Here is a 13475-nt window from a genome sequence, read left to right as displayed (position 1 = left end):
TAGATGAAGGAAGGGCTGTTGATGTCGTATGCATGGACTTTAGTAAGATATTTGATAAGGTTCCCCATTGTAGACTAATGGAGAAAGTGAAGTCACATGGTGTGCAGGATGTTCTAGCTAGGTGTATAAAGAACTGGTTGAACAATAGGAGACAGAGAGTAGTAGTTGAAGGGAGTTTCTCGAAATGGAGAAAGGTGACCAGTGGTGATCCACAGGGGTCGGTGTTGGGGCCACTGTTGTTTGTGATATACACAAATGATCTGGAAGAGCGCACTGTTGGTATGATCAGCAAGTTTGCAGATGACACGAAGATTGGTGGAGTAGCAGAAAGCATACTGTCAGAGAATATAGGAGGGTATAGATAGACTGAAGATTTGGGCGGAAAACGGGTAGATGGTATTCAATCCAGACAAATGTGAGGTGATGCATTTAGGCGAGACTAATTTAAGAGCGAATTATACAATGAATGGAAGAGCCTTGGGAAAAGTTGATGAGCAGAGAGATCTGGGAGTGCAGGTCCATTGTACCCTGAAGGTTGCTGCACAGTTCGATAGACTGGCCAAGAAGACATATGGTATGCTTGCTTTCATTGGACGGGGTATTGAATATAGGAGCTGGCAAGTCATGTTAAAATTGTACAAGACAATGGTTCGGCCACATTTAGAATACTGTGCACAGTTCTGGTCGCCACATTACCAAAAGGATGTGGACGCTTTGGAGAGGGTGCAGAGAAGGTTTACGAGGATGTTATCTGGTCTGGAAGATGCTAGCTAGGAGGTTGAGTGGGTTAGGTTTATTTTCATTAGAAAAAAGGAGATTGAGGAGAGACCTGATTGAGGTTTGCAAAATCATATAGGATATATACAGGGTGGATAGAGATAAGCTTTTACCAAGGGTGAAGGATTCAATAACAAGAGGTCACACTTTCAAGGTGAGAGGTGGAAGGGTTAAGGGGGATACACGCAGCAAGTACTTCACACGGAGGGTGGAGGGTGTCTGGAGCGCGTTGCCAGCAGAGGTGGTAGAGGCAGGCACAGTAGATTTAACTAAGATGTGTCTGGACAGATGCATGAGTAGGTGGGGAGCAGAGGGATACAGATGCTTAGGAATTGGGCGACAGGTTTAGACAGTACAGTTGAATGGGCTTAGGCTTGGTGGGCCGAAGGGCCTGTTCCTGGGCTGTAAATTCTCTTTGTTCTTTGTAAGCACACGCGTAGAAAAGGCAACACTTCATGCACTTGCAGTGATGTTACTGTTGTGTCTGTTGGTGAGCTGAAGGAGATTTATGCCTTCAATTATTGGAGTTTCATGATGTTATCAGAACTAATTACCCAAATTGCCCCAAATACCATAATGACCGTTGATATCCTTTCGATTCTTACTGCAATAAAATCCTGGCAATTACAAACTTTTCAATGTTTCCTCAAAAAATTCTAATTTATTGTTGTAGATTTCCTTTTTTTTGTTTGGATATAGCAGTGAAACCAGTCCACTTTTAATGTAGGAATTCATTGAAGGTGTTGTGCTTCTTGCACCAAAGGCAATGCACAACAAACTATTAAAGTGACAACATGGATCTCATGTTCGCATCATAGTTCAAGTGTTATGGATTCAAACCCAAAACCCAAAACTTCCACTTCCAATATTGTAGAGTCCGGTTTTGTTTATCACATGACTTGTTAACTGCAAGTTTCATGTCATATCCAATAGATGCCTCTATTCCTGACGAAGGGCTTTTGCCCAAAACATCGATTTTCCTGCTTCTAGGATGCTGCCTGAACTGCTGTGCTTTTCCAGCCCCACTCTAATCTAGAATCTGGTTTCCAGCATCTGCAGCCCTTGTTTTTGCCCACTACTAATGTCTCCCTCATAGTACTTCTTCACAAGTGGAGGCAAGGTCTCATCAGTGTGCTGAGATGAATATTCTTCACCAATCGAACATCATTAATGTAACAGATTTTCACAATTACAACACTGCTGTTTATCATTTTCTCTCTTTCATTGTTTTCCTTTCTATTTCTTCTTTTTGTTGTTTCTTTCTAGTTTATTCCATTGCCCTTCCTTTGTTTCTTTCTTTCCCATCTTTCTTTTTCTCTCATTTCCTCCATCAATTCATTCTTCCATTCCGTTCCTTCATCTATTGTTTCCCTTTTCCCGTTTCCCTTTCTATTTTGCCTGTTCTTCTCTTTTATTCCAGTATATCCGTAATCTGTCAGAGCATCAACAGAGAAAGGAAGCAACAAAACATCTTCTGAACACAGTGACCAAAACCAATGGTTCCACAGAACGAATATTTTGGGAAACATTGGTGAAAATGCAAGAATCAAAGCCAAAACTGAAACTCATTCTGAAAGAAATTAAGAGCAGAGGTATTGTACAGTCCAAGTATTTCTAGCAATCAAACATGGTTGCCTCTTTAATGTGTGAGGCTGCCACACACTAATAATGAAATGAAACATCTTTCCAGGTTTTAATTGCTTTATAATGCACGCATCGGAGAGATGAAGGAGAGCTATCAGAACACCTCAAAGGTAAGTCAAAATAAAAGTAATCGTTAATCATAAAAGCGTACTGCATTAATTAAGTTCTAACATTTTATTTGTGTCTCACATTTCATCACTGAAAAGAAACAAACCCTCCAAATTGTTACCATGAACTGTTTCTAGAAAATGCAATCAAAGTTACAACACGAAGAAAATGAACTGGAACTTGGGCATGGACAGTGTTCCGTCTGCCACAAATTATATGCCACATGTGTGATATTGAGCTTTGTTGGAAATTGTTGAATGCTCATTTGGATTTTCCCAGCTGCTCTGGAGCAGACTGAGCCCAACTTTCCAGTTTTAGATGCTGAACCACAAAGTCACATTCAGTTTTGCAAGTCAGTTGGCTTTAAAATCTTCCCTGGTACTTTCTCAGGCTGTTATTTCTTTTCCCTTCATTCACATCAGGATATGAAAAGAAGCCTTGCTTTTACTGTCAATACTAGGCCTTAGGGTGCCATTATGCAATTATAAATCTCAATATCGCCAGAGTCTCGGAGTCTACAATGTCTGTATTGGGCTGGAGTCACACAGAGCTCCAAACCCAGTTAAAGCTTGAATCAAATACAGGACAGACTGAGTAAAGATGATGTCATTTATAGGATCACAATTGTTTCTAGACTAGTTATTGATGAAGTCAGATCTGTTGAATACAGAAGTTAGAGTGTGGTCCCATAGTGTGGACAGACTGAACTGATATGTATGTACTGGTTGAAGAAGATCTTGATTCCTATGTCGGCTCCACCCTGGGCAATGACTTGAAATGCACATTGACCTAAAGAAGTTGAGATATGGGTCACATATAGAAACAGAATCTTTAAACATCCAAGTTTCATATTTCTACCAACTGCATATGTACTAGAGTTCAACATGTATCAGATTGCACACATGTTGTTTGGGCATTGAATGAAGGCACAAATAGGGCTACAATGATATTCGCTTGACCTAATTGATCAACCAGGACTAGATAAGGAATTGTTTTTCAAAAAGTCACATATCCCAGAAAAATACTTCTACACACAGTGCTGAAATATTGGATTTGTGAAGAGCCCATATTTGCTGAAATCTTGCTGACGTAGAGTGGCTGTGTCAAAGACTGTACTCAATTGTCTGGCCAGGCAATTAGTTGACTTGGAAATATATTTAAGCTCATATCGAGATACGATTTGCTTCATCTATGTATCGGATTTGTTAAAACATGAAATCAAATATGGGGTCAAGCTGGGTATAGGTAGATTCACATGAAGATTCAGAATAGATAGGGAGTCCATTCACATACAATCTTAGACTGTACAATCACAGGCTTCAGCTTTTGCACTGAAATGGACAATGAGTTGATAAATTGGTGGAAGATCCCAATGTGATCCTTATACATCGACAGTGTTATTTTATACTTATGGTTCACATAGCACATTTAATTGTATCACTGGTTTGTCATCCTATTCCCAACATTAAGCATTGAAAAAGTGAGTGGTATGCACAATCCCTATTGAGCCAGTGGGCCATATATTCACATTAGGTATAAATTGTCTGAGATTGAAGCACACATCAATCTTATAAACATTCTGATACTATTTAAAGTCTGGTTGAAGATTTGTAGCTCGGGTGTCCGTTGTTGTGGTTCTGTTCGCCGAGCTGGAAGTTTTTGCTGTAAACGTTTCGTTCCCTGGCTAGGGAACATCATCAGTCATATTGGAGCCTCCTGTGAAGCGCTGCTTTGATGTTTCTTCCGGTATTTATAGTGGTTTGTTCTTGCCGCTTCCGGGTGTCAGTTTCAGCTGCAGCAGTTTGTATGTGGGGTCCAGGTCGATGTGCCAGTTGATGGATGTTCTTGCCGCTTCCGGGTGTCAGTTTCAGCTGTAGTGGTTTTGATGATCATCAAAATCATCAAAAACACAGAAATAGAAGAAACACACTGAATCATCAACGCCACACTCACAGGGATACGATTCACGAGAGAAGAGGAAAAGGATAGCCAACTCCCATTCCTAGACGTGTTAGTAGGGAGAACACCCAACGGAGAATTCACCACAAGGGTACACAGGAAACCAACACACACAGACCAAGTCCTAAACTATGAAAGTAACCACCCCAACACACACAAACGAAGCTGTGTCAGGACACTATTCAAAAGAGCCACAACACACTGCAGTACACCAGAACTGCGAAAAGAGGAAGAGTAACACCTATACAAGATATTCGCCAAAAACGGATACCCACGCAACTTTATCACCAGATGCCTAAGAGATAGACCACGGAACGAGGACATGCCACAACCAAAAGGACTAGCCACACTACCATACGTCAGGAGCGGCTCAGAATTGACAGCCAGACTACTGCGACCCTTAGGACTCATAACAGCACACAAGCCAACTTCCACACAGACAACAACTCACTAGAACAAAGGACCCAATAGCCAGCACGAGCCGAACTAACGTAGTTTACAAAATACCATGCAAGGACTGCACAAAACACTATATAGGACAAACAGGAAGACAGCTAACAATCTGCCCCCATGAACATCAGCTAGCCACAAAACCACACGTCCAGCTATCCCTAGGAGCCATACACTCAGACAACCAGGAACATGAATTCGACTGGGAAAACACTACCATCATAGGACAAGCCAGACAGAGAACAGCCAGGGAATTCCTAGAGGCATGGCATTCATCCACAAATTCCATTAACAGACACATGGAACTGGACCCCATATACAAACCACTACAGCTGAAACTGACACCCGGAAGCGGCAAGAACATCCATCAACTGACACATCGACCTGGACCCCACATACAAACTACTGCAGCTGAAACTGACACCCGGAAGCGGCAAGAACAAACCACTATAAATACCGGAAGAAACATCAAAGCAGCGCTTCACAGGAGGCTCCAATATGACTGATGATGTTCCCTAGCCAGGGAACGAAACGTTTACAGCAAAAACTTCCAGCTCGGCGAACAGAACCACAACATTCTGATACTATCTCCACTGGGGACAACAGACAAAACAAAAATGAATACAGTAGATAATAATAAGTGAACAATGCAATAATATTTGGCTTCTCAGATGTTCCAATGTTAAATTCTCCTCAAATGGAGATGGAGATGACAATAGAGTGGAGGGGCTTTTCTGTTATAATGTAAAATCTACTATAATCCATCTGACTCTCCCCGATTTATATTTAATTTAATTCAGTATTTATTAGGCAAGATTAATTTCTAGCACAACGTAGTAAAATTTGGATTCGACTTACATATTTTGTATTGCTATCCAACTCAAACTCCTCCTTGCTTTTCATTAATTGTTTTAATGTAGTTAATTGTCAAATAAGAACAATGCCAACATAATTTTGATCATTGTCATGAAAGGTTTACAAGATCAACACAAGCAACACCACCTCCACCAAACCGAGCATGTGGTCAAACGCACCATCAAAGGAGACAGCAAAATAACGACCATTTCCCTCACTGATCGATATACAGAGCTTATCATTATTTCCATTCTGCGTGAATGGAGACTAGTGGAACATGAGCTCCTTTCCAGAGGTAGGGAACATGAAGAATGGCAGCGGAGGTATGTCACCAGTGAACGTGAAAAAATCTGGATTGATCAATTATTCAGGAGCAGTTTTGGCCACTCCAGCCTGTCTGGCACCGCGGTGGTTAGCGGAGTGTCTGGCATTGGTAAGACAACAATGGTGCAGAGGATGGTCCATGAATGGGCAGCAGGAAACATCTATCCTCAGTTCTAATTTGTTCTACATTTCACATTTCGCAATCTTAATGCTATCAACAGAGCCGTTTCTCTGACTGAAATGGTATTGGATCAGTACCCTTATTTAGAAAAGATATTTGAAGAAATCTGGATGAAACCTGAATATCTTCTCTTGGTTTTTGATGGATTAGATGAGTACAAACACCAGATTGATTTCACTGGCCGCATGGCTGGTGATGTCTCTGCGAATAATTGTGTTGTGCCTGACTGCAGATGTGAAGTTTCTGAAATGGTGCACTGCCCGGTACAGCAACAGCTGCTCAGAGGTTGTTCTGTGCTGGTGACCAGCCGGCCGACTGCCCTTGACTCATTGGAAAAGGCCAACGTCAACCTTTGGGCTGAGATCCTGGGCTTTCTTGCTGATGAAAGAAAAGAGTTTTTCAGAAAGATTTTTGGCAGTGAGCAACTCCCTACCAATGTCTTCAAACACGTCGAGGAGAATGAGATCCTATACAACATGTGCTACAACTCTTCATATTGCTGGATCATTTGCTCAACCTTAGACCCGCTCTTTACACAGCTGAAGTGCAAGCAACCTCTTCCCAAAACCATCACTCACCTTTTCTCCATCTACCTTTCCAATCTCTTGGACAACCACAAGCGAGATGTTGAGGACCAGCGGATGATTTTACAGCGACTCGGGGAGTTGGCTTACTAGAGAGTTTCGAAAAGGAGAATTGTTTTTAATGAGAATCACTTCATTCAGCATCAGCTTGAGTCCAGCAAATTCATTTCAGGATTCATGATGGAGATCTTGGAAAGGGATCAAACAGCTAAAAACATTGTGTACACATTTCTCAACCTTACCATCCAGGAATTCTTGGCCGCCCTGGCTCAGTATTTGAGTCCAAAGCATCAGAACGTGGTGGAAATGCTTCACTGCTTTTAAGAAGGATGATGGTCGGTTTGAGATTTTTATTCGATTTTTAGTTGGTCTTTCAACACCCACTTCATCCCGAAATCTGGAACAATTCCTTGGTCCGCTGTCTCATCACACGACCTGTCAGGTAGTAAACTGGCTGCAGGCCAATGTTCAGGCAGAAATCAAAAACATGGACAGAGTCACTGGAAAGAGGAAACTGCTGAACATATTCCATTATTTGTCGGAGTCTAAGAATAGAGCTTTAGTTCAGAAGACCATTGGATCTATGGAACGTTTGAACTTTGGGGACTCCAATTCAAAGAATGCACTGAGATTGAACCCAATGGACTGTTTTGTAATGTCTCATGTTGTGCAACTTTGTGAATCAGTGATGGAGTTGAATTTTGAGAAATATTATATTTAGGAGGAGGGGATCAAACGATTGGCCCCTGCAATCCACAAGTGCAAAGTTCCAAGATATGTATTGATCCGGGGTGAAATTAGATAACATGTCGGCAATGACCCATTGATTTTCTCTTATAAATTCCACCTGATATGAATTTCATAGGATCATAGAATCTCTACAGAGCAGAAAACGGTCATTTGGACCATCAACAACCCTCTGAAGTGCATCCCATCCAGATCCCTCCTCTATCCCTGCATTACCCAAGGGACATGAAAGACTACAGAAAAGATTTAGAAGGATGTTGCCAGGGTTGGAGCGTTTGACCTATAGGGAGAGGCTGCATGGACTGGGGCTGTTTTCCCTGGAGCATTGAAGGCTGAGGGTGACCTTATAGAGTTTAGAAAGTCATGAGGAACATGTTAAGGGTAAATAGGCAAGGTCTTTTCCTTGGGATCTGGGAGTGAGAGGGGAAAGATCTAAATGGGACTTAAGGGGCAACTTCTTCACACAAAGGATGGTGTGGGTATGGAATGAGCTGCCAGAGGAAGTGGTGGAGGCTGGTACAATTACAACATTTAAAAGGCATCTGGATGCGCATATGAATAGGAATCATTTAGAGGGATATGGACCAAATGCTGGCAAATTTGATTAGATTAATTAAGGATATCTGGTCAACACGGACGAGTTGGACCAAAGGTTCTGTTTCCTTTTACATTTCTATGACTCTATAACCCATCTAGTCTGCACATCCCTGGACACTATGGGCAATTTAGCATGATCAGTCCATTTAACCTGCACATGGTTGACTGTGGGAGGAAACTGGAGTACCCAGAGGCAACCCACGTAGACACTGGGCGAATGTGCAAACTTCACACAGACAGTCACTCAGGGGTGGAATCAAACCCAGATCCCTGGTGCTGTGAGGAAACAGTGCTAACTGTTGAGCCACTTGTCACTATAGTAGTTGAATCACAATTACTATTCATTTGTTATCTGAGAGTCAAGGAGTTTTCCATGCTTTTTATTTATTTTTAACGCTACTACCGCATTGACATTGATACTGAGTGCTCTAACTATAACAAAAAAAAGCACCAGGCTAACTTAGTTGGTCTAACGCTGTGAGACATTCAAAGCCACAAGGAGTCTGGCAGAATCTTTAACGAGTGCTATGACAAGGAAACAAAGAACTGAGCCAAATCACTGTACCTCTGTGTTCACAACAGAGTAAAGTTAAAACCTTCAACGATTTTACCTTCAACAATTCCTAACCAGAGTTTATAACCAATTGTTGCTCTGTTGATGATGAAACCTAGACGGTAGGTTAATAACTGAAACAACAAAGAAAAGCAATGTATTACCAATAAAGGAACTTTAGCAGAGCAAAATGAAACAACAAAGTTTGAAACCAATAACCTTATTTTCAGGGCAATTCACACAAAAGACAGAGACAGACAGACAAATAAACACAGTGAAGGGATAATTAAAATAAACTAACAAAACTGGCCAGATAAAGTGGTTTTCATATCTTATTCTCAATGTATATTGATGGTTTCTTTGTTAATTTTCTGAAGATATCGATCTGTGCCACCTTTGAATTCACTCAGAGGACTGAAATTCTGAAATAAAGTGGAAGGTTAGGCAGGGAGAAGTTAAATCTTCATGCTGTAACGTCAATAGCCAAGTTCATTCTCTCAAAAGCACAGTCCCAAAAACCAACTTAAACCGTGATCTATGCCTATGTTTGACCATCTCGTTCTCTCCCAGAATCAAATGGAAATCGCTGTTCTTAGGAAAGCTCATTAGACTGAAGTATATCTATCGACAGATGCTTCCCTCAATTTTTGTTTTTGTTTCTAATGTCCAGTATCCACAGTTCTTTTGATTTTATGTTCTATCCCAGGCTTGTTCACAACAATTCCCAGGTACTGGCCTGATCAATTCCCAAACATCTCTTATCTGGTTCAATGTGCTGCTCTCCCACTGTGCTGAAACATCTACAGGATCCTATTGATCAAGAGCTAACCTGCCATTAACTGTGAGGCCCCACCTCGCGAACAAACAGCAGCTTGTTTGTTTGTTTTGTTGAACCACAAGTTGATGTTCACAATCCAAAGATCATTTCCAGCTCATTGCAGGTCACAGCTACAAATCAAAATTAATAAAATAATAAATTAAACGAAAAGAAAAGTTGGTGAAGTTTCGAACACTAATCCTAAGAGGCCCTCAATTAAATAAACAGACCTGGTGTGTGACTGAACAGTTCACGGACAGAGAATAGCAATGGAGATCAGGAAGCAAATCAAACTGTTGAACCCAAGCTCTGTCACCAATTGTGTGCCATTGCAGAGATGAATATCATCCTTTGTAGTTTACTTTTACAAACCAAAGCTAATCTGATATTGTATTTGACCCAACCATTCACTAGATAAATAGTAAGTGAATGCTGTACCTAGTTCAGTGCAGAATACAGTGCTAACACAGCAAGGCTGCCATTCATGTATCTGAAACTGTTACGGGTGAATGTCAGGATGGGTTTGAAATAGAGGTTCAACAGTCTGTGATTTACACGAGGCATGATCTGCCCTTTGTGGTAGCACAAAATTCACCATTCACCTCAGCAGCAGGGAGATTGGGCAGCTCATCGCCACATATTTTACATGACTGTTGGGATGAACTATTATCCATTTTGCTTGGAACTCAAAACATGGCTTGTGTATTGTTAAATACATCAGAGAAGCAGGCATTTATTGATTGATTGATGTCTATAAGTCTTTTTCTTTGTGTTATCCAATCAGGGCAATAGTGCCTCACAATTAACCGTTGTTTTTACTCTTTGCTGGATCACATATGGATGAGTTCAATGGAATATAATTGTACAAATGTTTAAAAAATTGGATATAAGACAATCAATTTTCTGTCTTGCGTTCAACTTGTCATAGAGTCAAATAACATGGAAACAGATCCTTTGGTCCAACCAGTCCATGCTGAACGTAATCCCAAACTAAACTAGTCTAACCTGCCTGCTCCAGGCCCACATCCCAAACCTTTCCTTCTCATGTATTTATTGAAATATCTTTTAGAGTCAAAGGGTCATAGAGATGTACAGCACGGAAACAGACCTTTCGGTTCAACCTGTCCACGCCGACCAGATATCCCATCCCAATCTAGTCCCACCTGCCAGCACCCAGCCCATATCCCTCCAAACCCTTCCTATTCATATACCCATCCAAATGCCTCTTAAATGTTGCAATTGTACCAGCCTCCACCATATCCTCTGGCAGCTGATTCCATACACGTACCACCCCCTGCGTGAAAAAGTTGCCCCTTAGGTCTCTTTTGCCCCGTGTCTGCGTGGGTTTCCTCCGGGTGCTCCGGTTTCCTCCCACAGTCCAAAGATGTACGGGTCAGGTGAATTGGCCATGCGAAATTGTCAGTAGTGTTAGGTAAGTGGCAAACGTAGGGGAATGGGTGGGTTGCGCTTCGGCAGGTTGGTGTGGATTTGTTGGGCCGAAGGGCCTGTTTCCACACTGTAAGTAATCTAATCTAATCTATATCTTTCCCCTCTCACCCTAAACCTATGCCCTCTAGTTCTGGACTACTCAACCCCTGGGAAAAAACTTTGTCTATTTAGCCAATCCATGCCCCTCATAATTTTGTAAACCTCTATAAGGTCACCCCCACAGCCTCCGATGCTCCAGGGAAAACAGCCCCAGCCTGTTCAGCCTCTCCCTATAGCTCAAATCCTCCAGCCCTGGCAACATCTTTGTAAATCTTTTCTGAACCCTTTCAAATTTCACAACATCTTTCCGATAGGAAGGAGACCAAAATTGCACGCAATATTCCAACAGTGGCTTAACCAATATCCGGTACAGCCGCAACATGACCTCCCAACTCCTGTACTCAGTACTCTGACCAATAAAGGATAGCATACCAAACGCCTTCTTCACTATCCTATCTACCTGCGACTCCGTTTTCAAGCAGCTATGAACCTGCACTCCAAGGTCTCTTTGTTCAGCAACACTCCCTAGGACCTTACCATTAAGTGTATAAGTCCTGCTAAGATTTCCTTTTCCAAAATGCAGCAACACGCATTTATCTCAATTAAACTCCATCTGCCACTAATTGTACCCATATCCACCACTTCCTCAGGAACTACCCTCTCAGTTTAAAAAAGTTTCTTCTTGTGACTTTTTTAAACTCTGTCTCCTCTCACCTTAAAAATGTGCCCCTAGTCTTGAAATCCCCCATCCTCAGGAAAAGACACCTACCATTAAACCTTTTTATACCGCTGATGATTTTATAACCCTCTGAGGTCACCTCTCAACCTCCTATGCTCCAGTGGGAAAAACTCCCAGTATATCCAGCCTCTCCTTGTAACTCAAACCTTCCATATCAACAGCTTCCTGGTAAACCTTTTCTGAACCTTCTCCACCTTAATAATGTTCTTCTTTTACCTAAGTGACTATAACTGGACACAGTATTCCAGAAGAGGCCTCACCAAATCAAACTTCAAAGAATTATGTACCTGAATCCTTAGCTCCCTCTGTTGTACAACACCACCCAAAGCCCTCCCATTAACTGATTAACCTCTCCCCAAGTTTGTTGTATCAAAATGCATTTATTTAGATTGAACTCCATCTGCCATTTCTCAACCAATTGACCCATTTTGTCAAAATCCCTTAGAAAATCCTTTTCTTGACTATGCCACCAATTTTGATATCATTTGCAAACTTACTAACCATGCCTTCTGTATTTTCATCCAAATCGTTTCTATAAGTGACAAACAAAAGACAAGCCATAACCGATCCCCATGGAACATCAGTGGTGACAGGCCTCCAAGTCTAAAAAACAACCCTCCACTTTGTCTCCTGCTGTTAAGCCAATTTTGTATCCAATTGGCAAGCTCTCCCTGAATCCCATGTGTCCAGTTTTGGGTTAAAATATATATTCTATTTCCAGGTCATAAAATGGGTAGGACATAATAAGGCCATCTGGCCAATTATGTCTGCACTGGCTCCTTAAATGGCCTACACACTTCATCCTATTCCCCTCCTCTTCCCTCAAAACTATCACTTGTTTTCTCTTCAGTATATATCAAATTCCTCTTTTCAGAGTTGTGCTGGATTGTGCTGTCAATAGCCTTTCAGCAGTGAACGAGTAACAGCAATTTACTGAGTAAAATATATGATAAGAACTGTACACCTCTCATTTTTCACCATTCAAGCAATTAATCTACTGTTTGAAATATGTGTTCACTGGTCACCTACTAATTCAGTGAGAATAGTTATGCAAGATTTCCATCTGTTTTCTAATACTGCACAACACTGTTCTATCTGCCCATGCCTCAGTGTGTCAATGAGAAACAATTGGTGGAGTTTCTGTAAGGTGAAGTTTATGTTATGTTAATCGGAGAGATTTCCCACTCCTTGATTGTTTTTTTTCCCTTGGCTGTTAGGCTGAATGAAAATAACATTGGAGATACAGGAGTCAACATTTTGTCTGCATCATTGGCTCATTCGGAATGCAAAACAAAGCGATTAAAGTAGGTAATCTTCCCAACATTAACCCCAAATTTTATGTGCAATGATTTGTGGCAAGTCGGGAATTTGCTGTATCTTTGGCATATATAGGAGGTGAGGACTGAAGATGCTGGAGATTAGAGTCAAGAGTGTGGTGCTGGAAAAGCACAGCCAGTGAGGCAGCATCCGAAGAGCAGGAGAATCGATGTTTTGAACATAAATCCTTCATTAGGACTCCTGATGAAGGGTTTATGTTCGAAATATCGATTTTCCTGCTCTTCGGATGCTGCCTGACCGGCTGTGCTTTTCCAGCACCACATTCTTCGATCTTGCTAGATTGCACCTGGAGTATTCTGTTCTGTTCTGCACAA

The sequence above is a fragment of the Hemiscyllium ocellatum genome, chromosome 44 (genome assembly GCF_020745735.1).
Source record: "Hemiscyllium ocellatum isolate sHemOce1 chromosome 44, sHemOce1.pat.X.cur, whole genome shotgun sequence".
In the NCBI taxonomy this organism is placed as follows: Eukaryota; Metazoa; Chordata; class Chondrichthyes; order Orectolobiformes; family Hemiscylliidae; genus Hemiscyllium; species Hemiscyllium ocellatum.
The sequence above is the reverse complement of the archived record's forward strand: the minus strand, read 5'-3'. Positions refer to the sequence as shown.